General features: G+C 38.2%; 1 pseudogene; it reads left to right on the top strand.

Moving 5' to 3' along the window:
- The first annotated feature begins 6,385 nt into the window (after positions 1 to 6,385).
- Positions 6,386 to 23,053, top strand: LOC131531086 (uncharacterized; annotated as a pseudogene).
- Positions 23,054 to 23,440: the final 387 nt, after the last annotated feature.

Raw genomic sequence — 23,440 nt, 5'->3', positions numbered from 1 at the left:
TGCCTTGTTCCCCGCTGCAAAGGGAATGGGGGGGAAATAATATTACCAGTTATGACTGATGCTGCAGGTGAGTGGTATAATGTCTTAATCATAGAAATGAAGTGTTCACCGAAGCCGAAACATTGCAGAACTGCCCACATATAATTCCACTCTAGCCTGTCAAAGGCTTTTTCTGCATCAAGTGAAAAGACCGCACAAGGGGTCGGGTGGGAGTCTGCAAAGTCAAGAATATGAAGGAGTCGACGCATATTGTCATATGCATTGCGCCCCTTGATGAAACCAGTTTGGTCCTCCTTGATCAAACTATGAATTACCTTCTCCATACGAAAAGCAAAAACTTTAGCATAGATTTTAAGATCACATGGGATAAGTGAAATCGGTCTGTAGCTGGAACAATCTAATGGGTCTTTCCCTTTTTTAAGAAGTAATGAAATCAGTGATGTTTTTTGATCTCTATGAAATACCCCATGTTCAATTGCAAAATTAAATGAATTAAGCATAAGTGTCCCTACCAAATCCCAAATTTCTAAATATAATTCAGGGGGGAGACCATCTAGACCTGGCGATTTGCCCTTTTGAAGGCTTTTTAGAGAGACGCGAAGCTCCTCCAAACTTAATGGGGCCTCCAAAGATTCTTTATCCATCTGTGAGATTCGAGGCAGTTCCAATTTATCTAAATACTGCTTACAAATTGGTTCATCAAAATCTGTTTCGGCTTTATACAGATTCATGTAAAAACCTTTAAATATGTCATTAATTGCCGCAGGGTTCGTGGTGACCTGATCATCCGATGATTTTATTGAGTGTGAAAGTAAATCATATTCTTCTTTTAAAGAGGACAACCGTGTAGCCTGTTGATCAGTAAAATGTTGTTTTTGTAGGTTTTGCAATGATTGGATTTTATTTTCTAATTGTGTAAACTGGTGAGTTTTCGCTTTGGCAAGAGTAGAAGAGAAAGATATACAGAACCCTCGTATGGCACACTTAGTCGATTCCCACATTATTTGAGGATCCACATCAGAGGGCATATTGATTTCAAGAAATTCCTTAATATATTATTTTAGTGAAGTAATGAAAGTCTGATTACTTAATAATGATATGTTAAAGCGCCATCTAGGGACTTGGCTTTAACATCGGAGAGAGAACACTGCACAACACAGCAGAATGATCAGATAATAAAATTGGTAATATAGAAATGGAGGAATTCGACGAAATTAAAGATGGGCTGAGAAATATGTAGTCTATCCTAGAGAAAGTCTTATGTCTATTAGAAAAAAAAGTGAAGTCCTTAGCTTTAGTATTCTGAATTCTCCAAAGATCGATTAAGTTGAGCTCCGTGATGAATTTATTCAGTAATTTAGAAGATGGATTGGCTGTTGTATCAGATTGAGATTTATCTAAAGCAGGATTTATGACAGCATTAAAATCACCACCCACAACTAATGGGCAGTCAGTCTGCTCAAGTAATGTTTTGGAAATCTGTGTAAGGAACGCACTGTCTGTCTCATTCGGACCGTAAATAGAGACCAATGCTAACCTATTATTATATATTTTGCATCGGATAAAAACAAATCTACCCTTCTCATCACTACCAAGGTGTTCAATTGTTAAATTTAACTTTCGATTAACAAGAATAAGCACCCCCTTAGTTTTATTTTGAGCGCAGGAAAAAGCCGCTAATTTATAATATTTATTCTGAAAACGTGCCACGTCAGATTGTTTTAAATGCGTCTCTTGAATTAGGGCACAGGAATATTTACGGTGTAAATATTCTAACACACGGGTTCGTTTAACAGCAGAATTTAAACCATTCACATTCAGTGATAAAATATTTAGAGTATGCATTGAATATTCATAATCCCAAAATTGTAATCAATAAATGAAAAAAAACAGAAGCATGTCCATTCTGTAAGTAGCATGTAAACGCTGATGTGCATTTTAGATACCAAACCTCCTAGATGAAAAATCCCTTTAGAAATAAGATAAAATAAATAACAGTATAAATGTCTGTTGTAAAAAGTAAAAACAACATAAAAACCTGAACAACCAACAACCATAAACAAGGAACAACTCAGACCGCACATTACCGAGAACATAGGTCTGACTGAGCAACAAAAATAGTGATGGTTCGTGACCGATCCACTCCAACGCAAGACATGTCTCCCGAAAGGCCCACACAGCCAAAAAATATTTTTAATTAAACCTACTCTCAATTAGTCCCCTCCAACAAAGAGAGAGAGAGAAAAAAAAGGAGTGTCAGTCTTACCAGCAACAAGATCGTTGTACCGGATATATAGTGTGACGGATCAGTGGCCCTCCCCCTCATTATCATCACCACCCCGTCCCTTATTCGCCGCCCTTCACCAGGCTCCCGACTGGAGTGGGTGGATGAGAGGAGGGGCGTGGGATCAACGCGGCTGGCGGCGTGTGATGAGGCACAGCTGGACTGAATGAAGCCTCATCACCGCCGCTGTTAAATGCCCAGCGCCTCTCCTCGAGACCGGTCTCTTCCCCGTGCATGCACGCTGGTGTCCTCGTGGGTCCAGGAAGGGTGCGTGGGGACATCGCGCCACCGAAGACGTGAGCTGCCGAACCCGCGGTCCGGACGAAAGCCGCACCCGTATTACGGCCGTCGGACCAGGATGTCGGGCCGTACAAGTCCTGCCAAAGGCCGTGGACGACGTGTAAGAGCCGCCGCTATGATGAAGCCGCCGCCCTCGCGTCCCGGACCCGAGTGGGAGCGCGTGCGGCCGCCGGACTCCGCCCCTTCCCTGGACCCTTCCCCTCCTGGAACACTGCCCTCCTGCACAAACCCCGCAGCACGACGAGGACACCAGACCCCCTGTTTATTTTGGACACTTCTTCCCCTGGACACTCTATTTTGTTAATAAAAGCCTCTCCGAGGCCTGACGCCACACCCACTGTGTCTGTCGTTGGCTCCTCCCGTCACAATAGGGACAATATCTCGGTAGTAGAGAGGAGAGAAGAAAAAGCAAAAAATAGAGTTAGCAAGCGTCCATGTCCATCCTACCACCATCCCCTACTGGGCAGCTAGGACCATGTCCATCCCGGCCATCAAGTTCCTTCCGTTGGACCGGAGAGACAGCGGCCGCCGTTCCCCCGTCGCCGCCCCGCAGAGCCGCGGCATATGTCTTCTGCTGAGACAGGGAGCTGATAAAATCCTCCGCTTTCTGAGGGGAATCGAAGCTTTTCTGTTCCCCTTTGTGCCGTAGTTTAACCACCGCCGGATAGATGAGGAAGGGCTGGATGCCAAGCGCTGTCATCTTCTTCAAAACCGGACCAAATGCCTTTCTCCTGATCGCTGTAGCTGGACTAAAGTCGGGAAAAAATAGTAGTGTGACATTGTTCTGTGCGCATTTCACCGGATAGGCCTGCCGAGCACCCTTCAGGATATCAGATCTGTCATGCCATCTCAGTACACGGAAGATAAGAGTGCGCGGCCGATCGGAGCCTCTCCCTCCGTCATACACGTGGTGAGCCCGGTCAATCTCAATGTCACGGCCCCTCAAGGAAGGAATCCACTTGGGAAGATGAACTCTGAGGAAACCAGCCGCGTCGGATCCCTCAGCCCCCTCTGGCAGCCCCACCAGTCGTACGTTGTTCCTCCTGCACCTGTCCTCCATATCCGTCATCTTCTCTGTGAGTCGCTCCAGCTGATTTCTTACGTCCGTGACTGCCCTCCTATCCTCACGTGCATCTGCTTGCACAGAATCAACGCGGTCACGTGTCTGCTTCGCCGCGGTAGTTATGGCCTCAAACTCCTCTCTTAGCTCTTTAACAGACTTGTTGGTCGCTTGTATGTCCTCACGCAGTTCGCGCAATGCTGGAATCAGTACAGAGTCCATCGCATCTCTTACTGCCGAATTCACAACCGAATTCAAAGTGCTTTGCTGCTCTTTAAATGCTAGTTCAATACGGCTAGCGATAGCATCGTCGAGGTCTTCTCTGGAGATGGCGGAATCTCTGAATTTTTTCTTCATTGGCGATTGCTCAATCTCTCTTTTCCGATCCCCTTTGTCTGCCTTAGCACTCATGATGGGTCCAATGCAGTGTGGTTCCAATTTTACTGACAGGATCATATAATATGTGGCAAAGTGAGCAGAGCGAAAGACTAAGCTTGCATCGCCGTCGAAGGGTCACGTGATCCCCCCCCCTGTGTACATATCTTTATGAACATTAAGTCCAGTTTTAATGTATAAACATTCCAAGCGACGCCCCTTAGTTTTAAGCTGTCTCAGTTCTGGTGTAAACCAAGGTGCAGAATTGGTAAAATAAACAGACCGAGTTTTTAAAGGTGCAAGTGTATCAAGCACACTATGCAATCCCTCGTTATAATAGGAAACCAAGTCATCCAAAGTAGAAAAAAACATTGCTCCTGAAGAAATTGTCCAGTCCATCAGAAAGAGCAGATAAATCGATGTTCTTGATATTACGAAATGAAATGGAACGACCCATATTGTTTTTTTCAACCATTAAGTTAACACTGAATGATATTAACTTATGATCTGATATGGGCAGGTCTGAAGCACAACAGTTGGAAGGTATTACACCAGAACAGCAAATAAGGTCAAGAATATGGCCTTTACAATGAGTTGGAAAATCAACGAATTGCTGTATTCCAAAACTATCAAGGCATGATATAAAATCCCTAGTGAGAATGTTACTGACATTGTCCATGTGTATATTAAAATCACCCAGTATGATAACATTTTGAGATGTAGAACTCAGTAAAGTTAAAAATACAGAAAAATCATTTAAAAAACTAGTATTACTCCTTGGTGGACGATAAACTGTGGCTACAACAGTAGGGACAGGCCCATTAATTTGCAAAACAGTGGACTCAAATGATTCATACAGAGGCACGTTCATGGGAGAAACTTTCCACTTCTCATTATAAAGCATCGCAAGTCCTCCACCTCGGCCAGATGCACGAGGTTGACAGGTGTAAACAAAGCCAGGAGGGACAGATTGATTAAGCTGCTGTGAAGAGTTGATCTTCACCGCTGGGAACGGCAGTACTGGCATACACACATATATACATACTCACACACTTACCTCATTCCTACCCCTGCTGTTTAGCCATCAGGAGAGCGGGTGCACACGTAATCTCGATGGCACATGGACATTCCACACACTCTTCACCCCCTTTACAGTATACATACCCGGATAAACCACACAGACACACTGTTGTTAGTTTGAAGTTTTATTTTTAGTTAGTTTTGTCTTGTGTGTGTGGGAAGTAGTCGGACTTCCACGTTGCGCCGGCCAAACCCAACGATCGAGCGGCGCCCGCTTATGACGTCACGGGCGGCGCCCGGCTAATGCGATTGTAGTCCGACGAAACCATTGTTGTTTTGTGTGGGGAACTGGGGCATCTTTTCTGTGGGGAGAAAAGAAACTAAATGTTAATGGTTTGTGTTATTAATGTGTCTTAATAATGGTTTATTGGTTTTTGTGTTTTATAAAATGATTGATGTTTTATGTTAAACTTATGAGTTAAAATGAGATGGAAGAATTAGAAACTTACCTGTTAATGGTACCCTCCAGGTAGGGGGTGGAGCCTGGCCTATAAGAAGGGAGGCCAGGCTCACATCAAGTGGCTTGTTTACCAAGTCAGCGAACGTGCTACTGCGGTGCCGTAAGCAAAACCTAACTTTCCTGTATATTGTGGATACTCGTTTGTACATATTATTTGTAGTTTATTTTGTTCTTTCCTTTTTTTTTTTTTTGCTACTTTGCTTTTTGTGTTTTGGACTGAGCACTTGTGGAAATACTGTATATACTCTCACCACTGGACATTTTTCAGGCGCACTGTAAATAAAAGTCACCTTTCATTTACTTCTACGGGTCAAGCCATCATTTATCTATCTTTTTCACGGACCTAAAACGTCCCGCAGTAGATCTGCAAGGGTCAACTGCATCACAGCTGCGAAAAATCATGGGATTGTTGCCATGTTTCAGTAAGACAAAGAAAGTCAAACTTACTATCATTCAGAAGATCATAAATAAGAGGTCCTTTTTTTTGTTAAGGAACGAATATTGAATAAACCAAAAGTAAGATCAGTCATACCGGATTTGATGCTAGTTGTCCTGGAGATGTTGGCCAATACACTGTGATCAACAGTCCGTATTGACATCTTTGGCGGATGCTGAGTGGATAACCAAAGCGATCGTATTGGACCGGTGTCATTGTAGATATAATTCCGTCGTGACCCGTACTTCTGCCGAGGATAGTAGATAATATCCTGGTGAGATTGAAGGGTCGGTGGTGGTTCGATGACGGAATCTCAGTGAAAAGAGTTCCGCTGCAGTATATTGGAGAATCGATGTCAGTGGATGAAAAATTAAATAAAATATAATCCACATGAGAAGTCGGCTGATCCGCATTGTTGAATGCAAACTCCAAGTAATCTCTGAGAAGAAAGGACGTTGTCGGAGGCCACGGTAGGTAGTGTCGTAATCTATCAGGTGAAGGTTATAAGAATCACCGAGCTGCTGATTCCGTTTTTAGATGAAACCGTCCCCTTATCCTTATGGATAAAGCAATCCTTTTGATCCTTTTAGTGAAAATGACCAGGAAAGGCAGCAGTTGCAGGAAAACTCCAGGGCAGCTCCACGTAAACAGAGCGTCGAGAACACTCGGCAGCATCGGATCAATCAGTCAGGAACAAGTGAACTTTTATGTTAAAATGACAGTTACAAGCCAGGTCTGAGATAACTGTGAAAACAGAGCGTCGTCAGAGGTCGTGTTTGGGAACAACAAGTTGACCATGCAGTCAGTAAAGATCGCAGAGTCACAGATTTTCTTATTAGGTAAAACGGTCCTTTGATCTATACATTAACACCTCTAACACGCACATCCCCAAATACATAAACTGACATGAACACCATACTTCCAGTAGCATTGCATGTTCAAGAAGAAGTTATGTGGCACAGGTCAAACCACATTAAGACAATAAATATAATATATATTATTTAGAATAAATGATACATAATGATATGTACACACAGTATGAATTAGTTTTGAGGGTGTAAGAGACAAATGTGAAAAATAAATAAATAAAATAAATGTGTGTGTGTGTATATATATATATATATATATATATATATATGAAAACGCTACATTGGTTGTACAGTATGGATAACTGGCAAACCTTGTACTGCAATGCACTGCATTGTACTGCAGTTTTTTTTTTTAGACTTAGACTTCTACATGTTTTAGATTTAGAGTGCTACATGTGTTGATTATTCTCACCAGTCACCAATCCCAAAACTCAACCATAGACTCTCAATCTGACGGTGTCTCTGGAGTTTCCTATAGTGAAGACAATCCTACAATCCTACAGCTGGTACTTAGAAAAGGTTTAAGATCATCTTCTAATGCTGATGATAGGTGTGTATGCCATACAATCCTCCTCTACATGATCTTCCTCAAGTTTCTGAAAAAATAAATAAATAAATAAAATGTAAAACTGTGCCATCCCAAACATTAATTTTGATTCAATGTGAAAATTTATTTGTTCTATATATATATATTTTATTTATTTATTTATTTATTTTTTAATTAATTTATTTTTTTGTTGCCTAGGACACCAGGGTTACCCTCCTACTCTTTACAAGAAGTGTCATGAGATATTTAGTGACCACTGAGAGTCAGGACTTTGGTTTAACTTTAACATCCCATCTACAGTATAGTGTCCTCATCACTATACTGGGGCATTAGTACCCACACAGACCACAGGATGAGCTCCTCCTGCTGGTTTCACTAACACCCCTTCCAGCAGCAACCTGTTTTTTTTCCAGAAAGTCTCCCATCCAGGTACTGACCAGGATTCTGAGTAAACGAAACATTACGTTGATTTATTTATTTTTTTTTTGAGTAAAGGGAAAGATTTGGGAAGGTTATATTAGAGATTTAGAAGAGTTTCTATTATCTTTGAGTTTCTGTGTGCTTTCAGTTCTGCTTGGGCTGTTGTTGGCTACATTATCACAGTTGTGACTAGAAGGAATACAGTTCCGGAAATGAACAATGAAAGTAATTTTCTACCTATTAGATTGTGTTTTATTAACATCTATACCTACCCCAACCCTAAACCTACCCTTTATAATAATGAAAAAAATTGTAATTGTTGTACAGTGTGACAAAAATTATGCTGTATTGATGTGTGCATGCCCAGTAAAGCCATACATATCCCTTCTAGCCTTAACCCATTATGAACAACAGTCATGCTAACGCTAGTACTGTCAATGAGCAACAGCCATGCTAATGCTAACACTGACAACAATCTCTTCTTATTTGCTCATCCCATATGTTAAATATATTATTTTTAGTGTGCTTACATGTGCTATTGCTAGCTAGAAGCTTTTTCATACAAGAACCTAAATGTATTAAGTTTGTTTAACAAGACATTATTTGTGTCAGTGGACTTTAGTGGACTGTCAGTGGTTCTAGTCTTGATGTATAAACTTGTTGAAATATTCTTTTTTAATTAATGATACAATCAGTTGTAGCGTTTGGACCAATTTAACAAATAATCTCTAATGCCCCCTCACCCAACCAAAGGGCCAACTTTGAGGGTCTGTGGACCCTTCCCCCGAAATGCAACTAACACCTCAAAAGGGTAGAACAGGCCTCTGGTTCCATGTCAACCAAAGACAAATCATCTGATAACACTAGTTTTATTTCTCAAAGGAATGCGGGCAGAGCAACTCTCATTCCATTTCCCTTTAGGAAAGACACATAATGCCTATAAAAATAGACCCTTCTCTAATTAATTCATAGAAAAAACTTTCTTTGAATGAACAAACATATCCTTCAGGTCATTGTGTATATTGTTACTGTTTTTGTATATTGTCTTTTGTGTTGTATACTATTTTATGCATGCTTATCATTCATGTAACCTTACCTATACTGTGTTTAGTATCTATGAATTTGTCTTCTGATGATCTAAACGAGAGTGTATATTATATGTGTGTACATAGGCAACATATTAGTGTTCTAAGAATCTAGTAGTTTTTCCATTAACACCCAATATGCAAAATGCCATGCTCTAAGACAAAGAGTTGTAAACTTTCCCTCCAAAAGTGAATGTCACCATTGGCTCTTTGACTCCCTGGAGGTGTGATCTCTAGCAGATAAAACTCTCACACCAGTGACCCGCATTGCCAGTCTGCGGTTCTGTTAGATGCTGAGAAGATGAGGATGTGAGCTAGAACTCTCCTGGAACCCTTAAGTGTGCCAGGCTTCGACCTTGTCTTTCCATTCAACAAACATCCTCAGATCTCAGCTGATGTCTCTTAACTCTTCTTTACTTCTCACTTGGGAAGAAACTCCCAATCACCAGCAAGTCAGGACATCTTTGGAGTTCATCACTCTTCAAACCAGGAAGAACGTGAATGAAAGTCCAAAACCTTGAAACCATCAAGACTTTCATCCGAGACTGCATCCGGACACTCGTCAATGACCAAGGCAATGCAAGTATCGTACATTTAACTAAACGAAACAGAGGTTTAGTATAAGCTATAGACCCCTTTATGAATGGCGCTGATGGTTTTACTCAGGTGGTTAACTGACTCTTTTCATAGCTTCATTCTCTGGTTTTCCTGATGGTTTCACCCAGCCTCTGAATGAGATCAGTGAATCAAGCCACTAGGTAATGATTACATCATTATCAATAGTCAATCAAAAGCACGTAATCACACATTTTCCTGGCTTTCATGCTATAACAAATGTGCTCTACAAACACAGTTACAGCAGCCAGAAAAAAACTAAGTTGAAAACTTGATGGTCAAGAGCCAAACTAAAGCAAACCCTGACCGCCACAATGGTGAGGTCAAACAAAACGTTTTCAATAAAACAACTAAACTTCTGTTAATTCTCAAATTATTTTCATAGACATATGACAGAAATAAAGTCAAATTGTAATGTGTGAAGCTGGTAATGCTGTTTGTGGAGTTGTTTAATCAGATCTTGAGAGATTTAATGATGTCTTGTATTTCAGTTGAGTTCATGTAAGGCTGTGGCTGAAGTCAGCTTTTCTTGTTTCTCTTTCATTCAGTGATTCTGCTTGTTAACAGCAGGTGTTATCTATAAGGAGAGTAAATATTTAACTGAACTGTATTATATTGCACAAGAGAGATCTGTTAGTTTTAATTTAGTTTTGTGGATCACCGTTGTGGTGGAGAGTAGAGCCTGTGCTTCAGTCAATGATGAGCCACAAACACTGATGTTCTGCTGCTTTATTTAAAGACAATAACTGTAGAGTTGCTGATACAGTGATGATTAAAGTAACGACCAAGCAGCCAGCGGCAGACCGGCAGGCTGATCATAGCCATGTTTGATCAATTTAGCCTTCTCAAATCATCACGACTTACCTAAAATACAGCATATGACAATGTTTAAACGTTAAACCTAGATAAATGTGCGCTGCATCCTAGTTGGTGCGGAGAGAAGCTAAAGCGCAGGACATGGAGGCACCAGTGCAATCAATTGCATTTTTTTTCAATGGAAACAACTTATGCAGTAATTTTTGCTCATAAAGGTAAGAGTAATACATCATTCGGAATTGTAAAGGGTCTACTTTTATTTGTGTGCACTCACAATATTAAAAAAAAAACTTTTTATAAAATAAATAAAATAATTTTATAAAATAAAGAAAACAATGATGCGCCGTCTCGTCTTGAACAGGAGCGCTTAAAAAAAAAATGAACCGAAAGTCAGTGAATACATGCCTCACAGACGTGATACATATATCTATAGAAAGCTTTAAATTACTACTTAACGAAATAAATCTAATCGAAAACAAAAACTATTTCATTAACTCCATTAAGATTCCATTTCTTTCTAAAGGCGCGTCTGATGAGGAGACGGTGAGTCAGGATCATCATATTCATCTTTGCGACACTGACACACACTGTAAAACCCAACAGTTAGGGTAACTCAAACCATTTGAGTAAACCGATTGCATTAAAAACCTGAAAAGTTAGGTTAACTCAAACCGTTTGATGAAACTTATTGTCTTAAAATATTTAAGTTTTTTAAAACTAATAGTTATGAGTACTCTGAACTTATTTCAGCTGAGTTCACTAAATAAGATATATGCCCACAAAGTCACGGTAACTCAAACTGTTTGAGTAAACCGATTGCCTTAAAAACCCGACAAGTTAGGGTAACTCAAACAATTTGATGAAACTTATTGCCTTAAAACATTTAAGTTTTTAAATCTAACAATTATGAGTGCACTGAACTTATTTCAGTTGAGTTCAGTTAAGTGATTAATTAAGTGCTGATTGAGCATTAGTGATGAACACCTGCTGTTAACAAACAGAATCACTGAAGAAAAGAGAAACACAAGAACTACAACTGACTTCAGCCATTGCTTTAGATGAAATCAACTGAAATAAAATACATTAAATCTCAAGATCTGATTAAACAACCCCACAAACAGCATCACCAGCTCCACTTATTAATAACCAGACTGACTTTATTTCTGTCAGACATCTACAGAAGATCTTATTGAGAATTAACTAAGGTTTAGATGTTGATTTGTTTCATTTGAAGTAACCATGTTAGAGATCAGTGTCTGCTTTTGTTGGGTTCTTGACCCTTGACTTCTGTGTTAGTAGTTTTTTTTTCTTTTTCTCTGGCTGTTGTAGTCATGTGTTCCTCGAACATATTTGTTGCAACTCAGAAGTCCAGAGAAAATTATTGGTAGTTGGTTGTTATATATTTATAATGACGATCATCTGTAAGTGAGCTGATCTAATTGAGAGTGAAGATAGGCTCATTGTGTGTCTAGTCTCTGATTAAATGGATGTTGTATTAATTATAGTAAAAGCGATTCTAAGAACCACCAGCTCTGTGACAGTCAGTTAATAGAAAGGACTTTCTAAACAGTTTGTCCACAAAAAGTTTTAATCTATGTTACAAATTAGATTCACACAGACATCAAGAATCAGCTTATGAACCTCAACAATGGTGACCATTTAAAAAAAAAAAAATCATGCTGCAATGCATGCTGGGTACTATCATAGTACAAAACTCATCCAATGAGGTCACCATTGTTGAGGTTCATAAGCTGATTCTTGATGTCTGTGTGAGTCTAATTTCTGCCATAGATTCAAACTTTTTGTGGACAAACTGTTTAGCAAGTCCTTTATATTAACTGACTGTCACAGAACCGCAGGCTCTTAAAGGGTCATATAATGCCATTTTTGTACAAGCTAATATGATTCTTTAGGGTCTAAATTGAAAGTTTGTAATATACTTTAATTAAAAATTATCATTAGTATTGTAAGAAAACACTCATTTTACCTGCTCAAAAACAGCTCTGTTTTCAGCACACCGTTTTAGTGCGTGTGTTTTTAAATGCTAGTGAGCTTTGCTCGCCCCGCCCCTCTGTTCTGTGGGGCGTTTTTGACACAACACACGTGGAGTGTTGCCTTGACAACAGTTGAGGGTATATTTTGAAGAATGGCAGCGGGAGTCTCTGAGGATACTGTGCAACCGTAACGTTTTGTTCATTATAAACGTGGGATTATTCATTATATTGAGAACGTCGTAAATAGAAAACATGCATGTACCCTGAATGTAAACATTAGCCACATACATCGTGAAGCGTGCTAGCGATTTGCAAAGATTAATATAAAGATTAATATGAAGGTTAATTAAGCGTTACACTCACTTCTTCTGGAGGTTCAGCAGGAACACGAATAGTTGGTACCGATTCTTTTTCAGGAGCAGCTTCTTAGCAAAACCAGCTTTATACTGACCTTCATTTATAAAGCAGTCTGGTGAAAAATGATTCGCGCAAACATGAAAACATTGACGTTGCTCGTGGGGAATATTCCTTCAAAAGCGAAACTCAGCCACTGTGTCTTCAGCGGTTCGGACTTAGGAACATCAAAATGACTGCGGTGTTCATTATTGCACCGAGAACAGAACACCACAATCGCTAGACGCCATTCTGCTCATAGACAGCTCCAGCGTATATCAACAATGACGCGGACTATGATTGACAGCTCGCTCACGAGCAAGGCGGGTCTGTGTTGAAACACTGCTGTCAATCAACCATCGTGGGAGGGGCGTCCGACCGTGTGACATCACACGGTCGAACGGCTTGATTTGAGACGGGTAAAACAAATAAGGAGATTAAAAAAAAAACACTGGATGGATTTTTATCATTTTATGATGGTTGTGTACAGGCACTGCTAACACACATTTCAGTACAATCAACTTGTAAAAGTGCATGTACCATTATATGACCCCTTTAAAATCACTTTTACTATAATCAATACAACAGCCATTTAACCAGAGACTAGACACACAATGACCCTATCTTCACTCTCAATTAGATCAGCTCACTTACAAACGATCGTCATTACAAATATACAACAACCAACTACTGATCACTTTCTCTGGGTTTTTGAGCTGTAACAAATATGTTTGAAGAACACATGATTACAACAACCAGAGAAAAAAAAAACAACAACTAACACAGAAGTCGAGGGTCAAGAGCCCAACTAAAGCAGACACTGATCTCTAACATGGTTACTTCAATTGAAACAAATCAACATCTAAACCTGAGTTAATTCTCAATAAGATCTTCTGTAGATGTCTGACAGAAATAAAGTCAATCTGGTTATTAATAAGTGGAGCTGGTGATGCTGTTTGTGGGGTTGTTCAATCAGGTTTTGAGAGATTTAATGTATTTTATTTCAGTTGATTTCATCTAAGGCTATGGCTGAAGTCAGCTGTTGTTCTTGTGTTTCTCTTTCTGTCAGTGATTCTGCTTGTTAACAGCAGGTGTTCATCACTAATGCTCAATCAGCACTTAATTAATCACTTAACTGAACTCAACTGAAATATGTTCAGAGCACTCATTATTGTTAGTTTTAAAAACTTAAATGTTTTAAGGCAATCGGTTTACTCAAACGGTTTGAGTTACCCTAACTTGTCGGGTTTTACAGTGCAGAAAACACTAGTTTATTAGTAAATAATTCAAATATCTCCTTACTATTTTCCCCCGACACATTCATGGCAATTACTTTTGCTGGGGCTTTGCAGCAAGCTTCAGCCTATTGCGTGCATTTGAAGGCAGAACTTTTCAGCTCCGCTGACGGCGCGCGCTCTCTGCTGCTTCGGGACTCTAAACACCGTCCAGTCGCTCTTCACAGTTGTGGCACGGTCTCGTGTTGTTTCCATCAGCGCTGCATTTTTTTCATCACTAATTGATGGATCTCTAAAATTTAAAAATAAGGAGAAGCCTAAAACAGGCCCGCATCTGAGCTATGACGTGAAAATTGGCCCGATCGAAGCCCAGGGAATGCAGGGGCCTAGCGTTCCCCTCGGTAGAAATCATACTGATATTTTATCATTTCTATACTGTGATAAATGTATGTGTCCCTAATTAACGCAGTCTCGTATATTTGTATATACAAAGAGTGCGATTTGTGAAAAGGGCATTGCCCCCCCCCCACCCCCCCACCCCCCCGAAAGAATTTGTGCCCCCCCAGTTTTCTTAACCAACTTTAATTAGATCGGGAATATGTAATTATTTTGAGGAGCATGTGCACACTGTCATCTCTTCTGCATTGTTGGGTCTGGCATATCGCATCTTCCTCTTCACAATACCCCATAGATTTTCTATGGGGTTAAGGTCAGGCAAGTTTGCTGGCCAATTAAGAACAGGGATACCATGGCCCTTAAACCAGATACTGGTTGCTTTGGCACTGTGTGCAGGTGCCAAGTCCTGTTGGAAAATGAAATCTGCATCTCCATAAAGTTGGTCAGCAGCAGGAAGCATGAAGTGCTCTAAAACTTCCTGGTATACGGCTGCGTTGACCTTGGACCTCAGAAAACACAGTGGACCAACACCAGCAGATGACATGGCATCCCAAACCATCACTGACTGTGGAAACTTTACACTGGACCTCAAGCAACGTGGATTGTGTGCCTCTCCTCTCTTCCTCCAGACTCTGGGACCCTGATTTCCAAAGGAAATGCAAAATTTACTTTCATCAGAGAACATAACTTTAGACCACTCAGCAGCAGTCCAGTCCTTTTTGTCTTTAGCCCAGGCGAGACGCTTCTGACGCTGTCTGTTGTTCAAGAGTGGCTTGACACAAGGAATGCGACAGCTGAAACCCATGTCTTGCATACGTCTGTGCGTAGTGGTTCTTGAAGCACTGACTCCAGCTGCAGTCCACTCTTTGTGAATCTCCCCCACATTTTTGAATGGGTTTTGTTTCACAATCCTCTCCAGGGTGCGGTTATCCCTATTGCTTGTACACTTTTTTCTACCACATCTTTTCCTTCCCTTCGCCTCTCTATTAATGTGCTTGGACACAGAGCTCTGTGAACAGCCAGCCTCTTTTGCAATGACCTTTTGTGTCTTGCCCTCCTTGTGCAACGTGTCAATGGTCGTCTTTTGGACAACTGTCAAGTCAGCAGTCTTCCTCATGATTGTTTAGCCTACAGAACTAGACTGAGAAACCATTTAAAGGCCTTTGCAGGTGTTTTGAGTTAATTAGCTGATTAGAGTGTGGCACCAGGTGTCTTCAATATTGAACCTTTTCACAATATTCAAATTTTCTGAGATACTGAATTTGGGATTTTCCTTAGTTGTCAGTTATAATCATCAAAATTAAAAGAAATAAACATTTGAAATATATCAGTCTGTGTGTAATGAATGAATATAATATACAAGTTTCACTTTTTGAATGGAATTAGTGAAATAAATCAACTTTTTGATGATATTCAAATTATATGACCAGCACCTGTATGCTTGCTAGGAACAGTTTTTCTTGGTGGAAGCTTTGCGTTTGGTTAGCTAATAAGTTATGAAAACTCAATTCAATAATATGTGTACAATTTCCTAATTCTGTTTACCTGGTTTCGTTGACTCACTCTCTCGTTTCATACAAACAGCTGCTGCCATTTTGTTTCGTACACTGTAATGGATTATAAGATAACTAACAAACTATATATATATATATGGGCGTTTCTTAAACTAGGGGCACTTTTAGCCTTGTGGAGTTGAAAAAAAACTTATTCAAAAGTCATGTAACACAGTCTCATAAGTTTAAATAATTTGTCTAGTTTTAAGGTCTGTAAGAGGACAAATTTACATTACAAGATAAATTGTTAATATTTTTTTTTTCCGACCTGCAATGAACAAATGTCATTTCCACCACATCTCAACATACAGCTGTTATTTAAAAATAGAATAACTTATACCACTCAAGAATTGTCTAAGATCATTTTGTAACTAGTTTTACCAGTTTTTCCACAATGTACAATAATTATACATTTGTGAATGAGATAAGGACCAAATGCTGAACTGTACACCTGTCACACTCTGACATTTAATATTGGTTTGGGTAAGAGCTTATTAGAAAATAAATAACTTAAATAATTAGAATTGTTACATTAAGTAGAGCATGATCTCTTAAATTGTGGATACATTTTTAATTTGTGATGAGAACTTTTAAATATATATATATATATATATATATATATATATATATATATATATATATATATATATATATATATATATTTAAATGTGTGTGGTGATGGAAATGACAGGGTGTTGTGGAAATGACAATGAATTAGCGTGGATGTAGAGAAACAGTAGAGATATTTATTAGAAACAGTCTTAAACTCATCACACTCATTAAACTCAATTCACAAAGTAATTAAACATATCAATTGTACTTTGTAACCATGAATGTAATTTCCACCACAGAGGGCAGTGTGATGGTAATGACTGGTGGAAATTACATTTCTGTAGTTTTTTTTGTCAAAAATGGAAGATAGCTTTACTGATTAGCTTTGAATGATTACTTAGCATTTCATGTATGCAAAATACTCTTATTTAACTCTTATTTTAGCTTTTTAAAAACACCCTTGAAGGTACAGCATGTTTGGAAATGACGTGGAATAAATATATGAACTTATCAAGCAATATTTACTTTGATATTTCTTCATTTGTTGTTGATGAAAATTTAAATTCCCTTCATGTCCAACATGTGCTCTGATGCCACTGAACATTTCCATAGAAACCACCTAAACAATCTCTCACACAAACTTTTTAAAGGGACATTACAGTGTTGTGGTGGAAATGACAGCAATACTGTGTGACAGCTATATTTTGTATAAAAATAATATTGATAGTGGTCTCACATTAAATACTATAATGTATTTTAATTATTTTACTAGTGCTTAATTCAGGTACATTAACCTCTTAACTGTCACCGTCCACCCTGTGGGACGCCTACCTTTACTTCACTATTTTACAATTAAATCCTAATCTAATCATGACAAACTATATATCGTTGGAAAGGTCTAAGGCTCCTAAATAGGTATTTTACCACTTTTTCTGTTAAAAAATTATGTAGGAAAAGTAATAGATAAATTTATGACCAGAGGTGTCAAATCCAGGGTCAGAAAGTAAATGTCCTGCCCTGTGTTTATTCCACCCATGAACTCAGCAGCTGATTTCACCAGAGGAGGAACCAACTCATTCCTTTCAAGTCACAAGCAAGTTTCGAGTCAAATCCCAAGACCTCAACGAGTTGAGGTAATTAAGAGATAATTGAGAGACTAATTAAATGTTGATTGTGCATTAGTGATGAACACCTGCTGTTATTGAGAATTACAGAGGATCAGATGTTGATGTTTTATTGGTTAAAATGATGCCACCATCATGGAGATCAGTGTTTGCTTTAGTTGGGCTCTTGACCCTTTTAGTAACTGAGAATGGATTGCTTTTAAGCAATTGCAATATTGCTTCACAACAAACATTTGCACATTGCTGAATTAAAAGCTTGAGGAAGCAGATGAGCTTACACTTTTGGCTTTTATGTTACTTGAATGAACATCATGAAGGTGTCTCTCTTTGGTTTATTTACTGACGTTCAGCTGTTACAGAACTGCAGGAATTTACTATTAAACAAATGCCATCTAAATATTGGAAAAAATTAAGAGTTATGTTGCTCAGGCTTTTAGACATGAACACTTATCATACGATCCTCAACAGTGGTGACAATAATTATTCATACTGTGGTGTTACCCAGCATGCATTGCAGCATGAAGCATTTTGTTGATTGTCACCATTGTTGAGATTCATACGCTGGTTCTTGATGTCTGTGTGTGTCTGAGTAGGACTGGAGTTTAAATATTTAAATGCATAAGATTTAAAATTATTTCTCTATAACTACTACAGCAGTAAATTCATTGCGTACTGTGGTTTCACAGAGTTGTTTATTCAAAAGCAGAACATAAATTAAAAAAACGAAAAATGCTGTATGTGTATATATATACACACACACAGTATATTAGATGCAAACAGGTAAGCACCTGATGCCTCATCATATGAAAACAACTAACAGTTGCTCACTGCACAGCACTGATCTCTCCGCTTTACAACAGCACATGCATTGCTACAGAGAGATCTAACACAGGAGTCAAGGGTCAAGAGCCCAACTAAAGCAAACACTGATCTACATGATGGTGGTATCATTTTAACCAATAAAACATCAACATCTGATCCTCTGTGATTCACAGTAACAGCAGGTGTTCATCACTAATGCACAATCATCATTTAATTAGTCTCTCAATTATCTCTTAATTACCTCAACTCGTTGAGGTCTTGGGATTTGACTCGAAACTTGCTTGTGACTTGAAAGGAATGAGTTGGTTCCTCCTCTGGTGAAATCAGCTGCTGAGTTCATGGGTGGAATAAACACATGGCAGGACTTTTACTTTCTGACCCTGGATTTGACACCTCTGTTTATGACAAGAGTGCACCTGAAAAAAATCTACATCATGACATGAATTCTGACCTTTGTCACAGAAAGTCTTCTTAGTTGCCTTTTTCTCTATCACGAATTAGAAATCATAAGAAATTATTTATCAGTAGAAAACTTAAAATTTCAAAATTCATCCTTTGAAACCCATTTTAAAATCAGACATTGCATTACCATGTAAATGGTACATTAAAATCATGTTACAAAATATTTTCATTCATGAATTATAAAAATTAAGTTTGGATAGTGCACTATAATGTCTCTGTTCAAAACTGTGGGTGACAGTTAAGGGGTTAATAGTTACCAGATAAGTCATATTTTTCAACAGTATTTTCATTGTTGAAGTTTAAAAGTCTGGGTGTGTGGCAAGGAGAAAACAGTGATTTTGACACCTATAAGGAGGTTTGAAAAGTATGAAAAAAATCATAATAGAAAGGTAGTTAAATGTTTTTAAGGTGATTTTATTGTTAGTTTGAAAAAAAAAGAGGAATTTGTCCAAAATTATATGTATTTTTAAAAATATGACCAAAGAACATAAAAGTGCCCATAGTCTAAGAATCACCCATATATACAGTGGGGAAAAATTATTTGATCTCCAGCTGATTTTGTACGTTTGCCCACTGATGAAAAAAAAAGACCAGTCTATAATTTTAATGGTAGATTTAATTGAACAGTGAGAGACAGAATAACAACAAAAGATCCAGAAAAAAAAAAAAAAAACGCATTTCTGCAATGCTGCTCGAGTGATGACAGAATGAAATGTATCTCGGATTTAGAGTAAATTACAGTAAAGGACGGTATTCTGTGAAACTACAACGCCCAATAGGGAACTTCAGTTGAGTAATACATCTCATCGTTACATGACTCCATCAAAACACAGTTACTTTTAGTTCACAGATGCACTTTCATTTTTCGTAAGAAAGGTGGTACAAATGAAGCTTTGTATTCTGCTCTCAGCTTGTCTTTTACTATGCCTACATCATGGTAAGAAATTTTGTTACAATCTACAAACCTTCAGTATTATTTTATACACTAATCAGTTTACACTCAACGCAAATTAATTATTTCCTAGTTATTGCTGTTTATGTTGATGAGGAATTTAAATGCAAAATTAATTGTCTTAAATGAGAACATACTGTTGCAGTATTAGAGACACAGTATTAGAGATTATATATATAATCATGTTTATATTCATTAGCCCGTTCATTAACCCGTTAACTCGTTCTCTCAGACGGCCTGTGGCGTTCCGTCCATATAAGCTGCGAATGCGCTGCATACCCAGGCCGTCTGAGAGAACGAGTTAACGGGCTAATGAATATAAACATGATTATAAGTTGACCCCTTGTCGAGACGTGACTTAAAGCTTAATAAAGTGTTGGGAATAAGTGTGCAAAATTATTTATTTGAAAACAATGGTTATTTTCTGTTAATCTACGTTAGTGACGGAAGCTTGCGGCTGATTTCATGCGAGAGGAAAGCTGTCCGCGAAGCGCTCAAAAGCGCTCAAGCGCTCGCCCAAATACTAACCCGACGAAATCATATGAAAAAAACATCATAACTGTATTTTTCCGTATACTTGTGTTGCTCACGGTTAAAGTCCTTCTGTGATTTTATTGTTGTTTGCAACGTTACTTGGGTCTTAATCTTAGCACTCAGCATACCGTTAAAAAAGTCACCGCTCACCACTGACATACACATATACATACACACACACACACACACACACACACACACACACACACATACACACACACACACACACACACACACACACACATATATATATATATCAAATTGTAAGTGTTTTGATCTTTATGATTTACAGGGGAAAATATTTAAAATAAAATAAAAATTCATTTATTATATTTATTTATTTATTTATTTTGTTTCTTCTTCAGGCGTGTTTGGTGTTGAAGAAATTACAGTGTCTGTGATAGAAGGAGATTCAGTCACTCTGCACACTGGTGTTAAAACAAACCAACAAGACAGAATTAGATGGTATTTTAATGACATTCGCCTCGCTCAAATCACTGGAGATCTCAGTATAAGACCTGTAAAGATGTTCAGTGTGATAAGAGATTCAGAGGCAGACTGCAGCTGGACAATCAGACTGGATCTCTGACCATCACAAACATAATGACCTCAGATGCTGGACTTTATAAACTGAAGATTTTAGGCAGCCCCAGCAGTGAAAAGATCTTCAGTGTTACTGTTCATGGTGAGGCATTTAACAGATGCTTAAAAGCAAGCTATATGTGTTTAAATTCCAACATTTCTTTATTAAAAAAATGAATAAAATTATGATCACAACAAAATGTGCTATATGATGCAGAGTGCAGTAGTTTATAATCCCATCTGGTAAAGCAATACAAAAAAAAGTGTACTATTCAATAAAGTTGTATTATTGAATATTTGATTCATATTGATCCATATTTCCTGATAGAATAAAAAGATCATTTAAGATTCTCTAGGCTACTGGAAAAAAGAATAGCCGTAAAGGAGCAACTATTGACTAACCAAGCTTCCAATTGCACTTAGGACACATGAGACGAGCTCAGAAAAAGCGACTATATATATATATATATATTTATTTTTATTTTATTTTTATTTTTTTACTTTTGTTCTACTGAACTTGTCAAGATCCAAGAAATTAATATGGCCATTTCATCACATTAATCTGTTATTGTTGAGCTTTCCCTGTAAAGGATCCTTCAGTATGTTGTCAATTTGTGCTTCTGGTGTTTTTTGCTACAGATCAAAATAAGACCATGGCAGTGAAGGACAGAGAATCAGTCACTTTATATACTGGTGTTGTAAATCCAGATGATTTGATGATATGGTATTTTAATGACATTTTCATAGCTGAAATCACTGGACATAATAAGATCTGTACAGATGTTCAGTGTAAAGATGCTGATGAGAGATTCAAAGACAGACTGCAGCTGGACAATCAGACTGGATCTCTGACCATCATGAACACCAGAACCACAGACTCTGGACTTTATCAACTGCTGATCAACAGCAGCAGCAGCTGTATTGTTAGGAGCTTCCGTGTTACTGTCTTTGGTGAGTATAAATTAGTCATTCAATAACTCAGCAGTAAATTTATTTCTACTGGTCTGTTCATTTTATGAGTAGATGAGATTAAAAAAAATCATAACTGGTCTGATCTAGAAAGTTACATTTTTATAGTGAATATGTATTTTCTTAAGTGTCCAATCCATTTCTAGCTAAAATAAATTAGTTACTCAGTTTTGACTGTAATTTCTATTAAATTACTTTAACGGTTTTCCTCACAAGTGGCTGGAAAAGACATGAAAATACTCAAATGATAGAAAATTCTCAGAACAAACCAGTGAAGTACTTAATGGTGACCATGTATGAAGTGTGATGTTCTATTCATTATTATTCACATTTACTCTCTATTAGATTTGCTGATGATTTCTCGTGTTTGTTATTCACTACAAATTCACATGTAGAAACTCCAGCACAGGATCTAATTTTACACAAAATGAAAGCATGAAGACATTCGTATAGCTGAGATCAGTGGAGATCTCAGTGATATCTGTACAGATGTTCAGTGTAATAAAGGCACTGAGAGATTCAGAGACAGACTGAAGCTGGATCATCAGACTGGATCTCTGACCATCATGAACATCAGAACCACAGACTCTGGACTTTATGAACTACAGATCATAAACAGAAACAACAGCAACAGTACAAAGTTATTTAGTATCACTGTCAGTGGTAAGTTACTGAGGAAAAAGCAGGTTATACATTTAAATCATATTATAATTTTTTGTTAATATTTACAATTTTGCATTATACCTCCTTTCAGCAGTTTTTGGTTTGTGTTATAGATGTTCCTGCTGGAATAAAGAGAAAGTCTGTGAATGAGGGAGAATCTGTCACTTTATCTACTAGTGTGATAAAAAACCCAAATGATGTGATGATGTGGTATTTTAATGACACTCTTATCGCTGAAATCACTGGATATCAAAGTAAGATCTGTACAGATGATCAGTGTGATGAGAGATTCAGAGACAGACTGAAGGTGAACTATATGACTGGATCCCTGATCATCACAAACACCAGAACCACAGACTCTGGAGATTTTTATTTACATATGAGCAGCAGGACCGTCAGGATCAGCATCATTAGGAGTTTCAGTGTTACTGTCACTGGTGAGTGTCATTTAAACATACAGGGATCTTCCCCATGAACATTTCGAAAACAAATCAATAAATGTTTTTATTTCATTTAATGTTATATATACTGTACATGACATGAATATCAATATCACAGTTTTCACAGCAGAATGTTTACTAATGTTACTGATGTGCAAAAGCAATAAAGCCAGTTTCTCCATGCTGCTGTTTGTTGTTGAGCTCATTGTGTTGTGGTGCTGTTTTAACTGCTATACTTAAAACTTAACTTTATCAGTTACAGCAATATCCCACAACTCTTGACCAATGTAGAAAATATCAAAGATATCAGTAAAACACTTGCTCTTCACTAATAATGACTGTGTGTTTTAACTGTTTCAGATCCAGGTCTGTCTTTCTTTGCTTTATTTGGAATATGTGGTGTTGTTATGGGGGCAGCTGTC

This window comes from Onychostoma macrolepis, chromosome 22 (assembly GCF_012432095.1).
Source record: "Onychostoma macrolepis isolate SWU-2019 chromosome 22, ASM1243209v1, whole genome shotgun sequence".
Taxonomy (NCBI): domain Eukaryota; kingdom Metazoa; phylum Chordata; class Actinopteri; order Cypriniformes; family Cyprinidae; genus Onychostoma; species Onychostoma macrolepis.
This window is presented reverse-complemented; position numbering and strand designations above follow the sequence as displayed.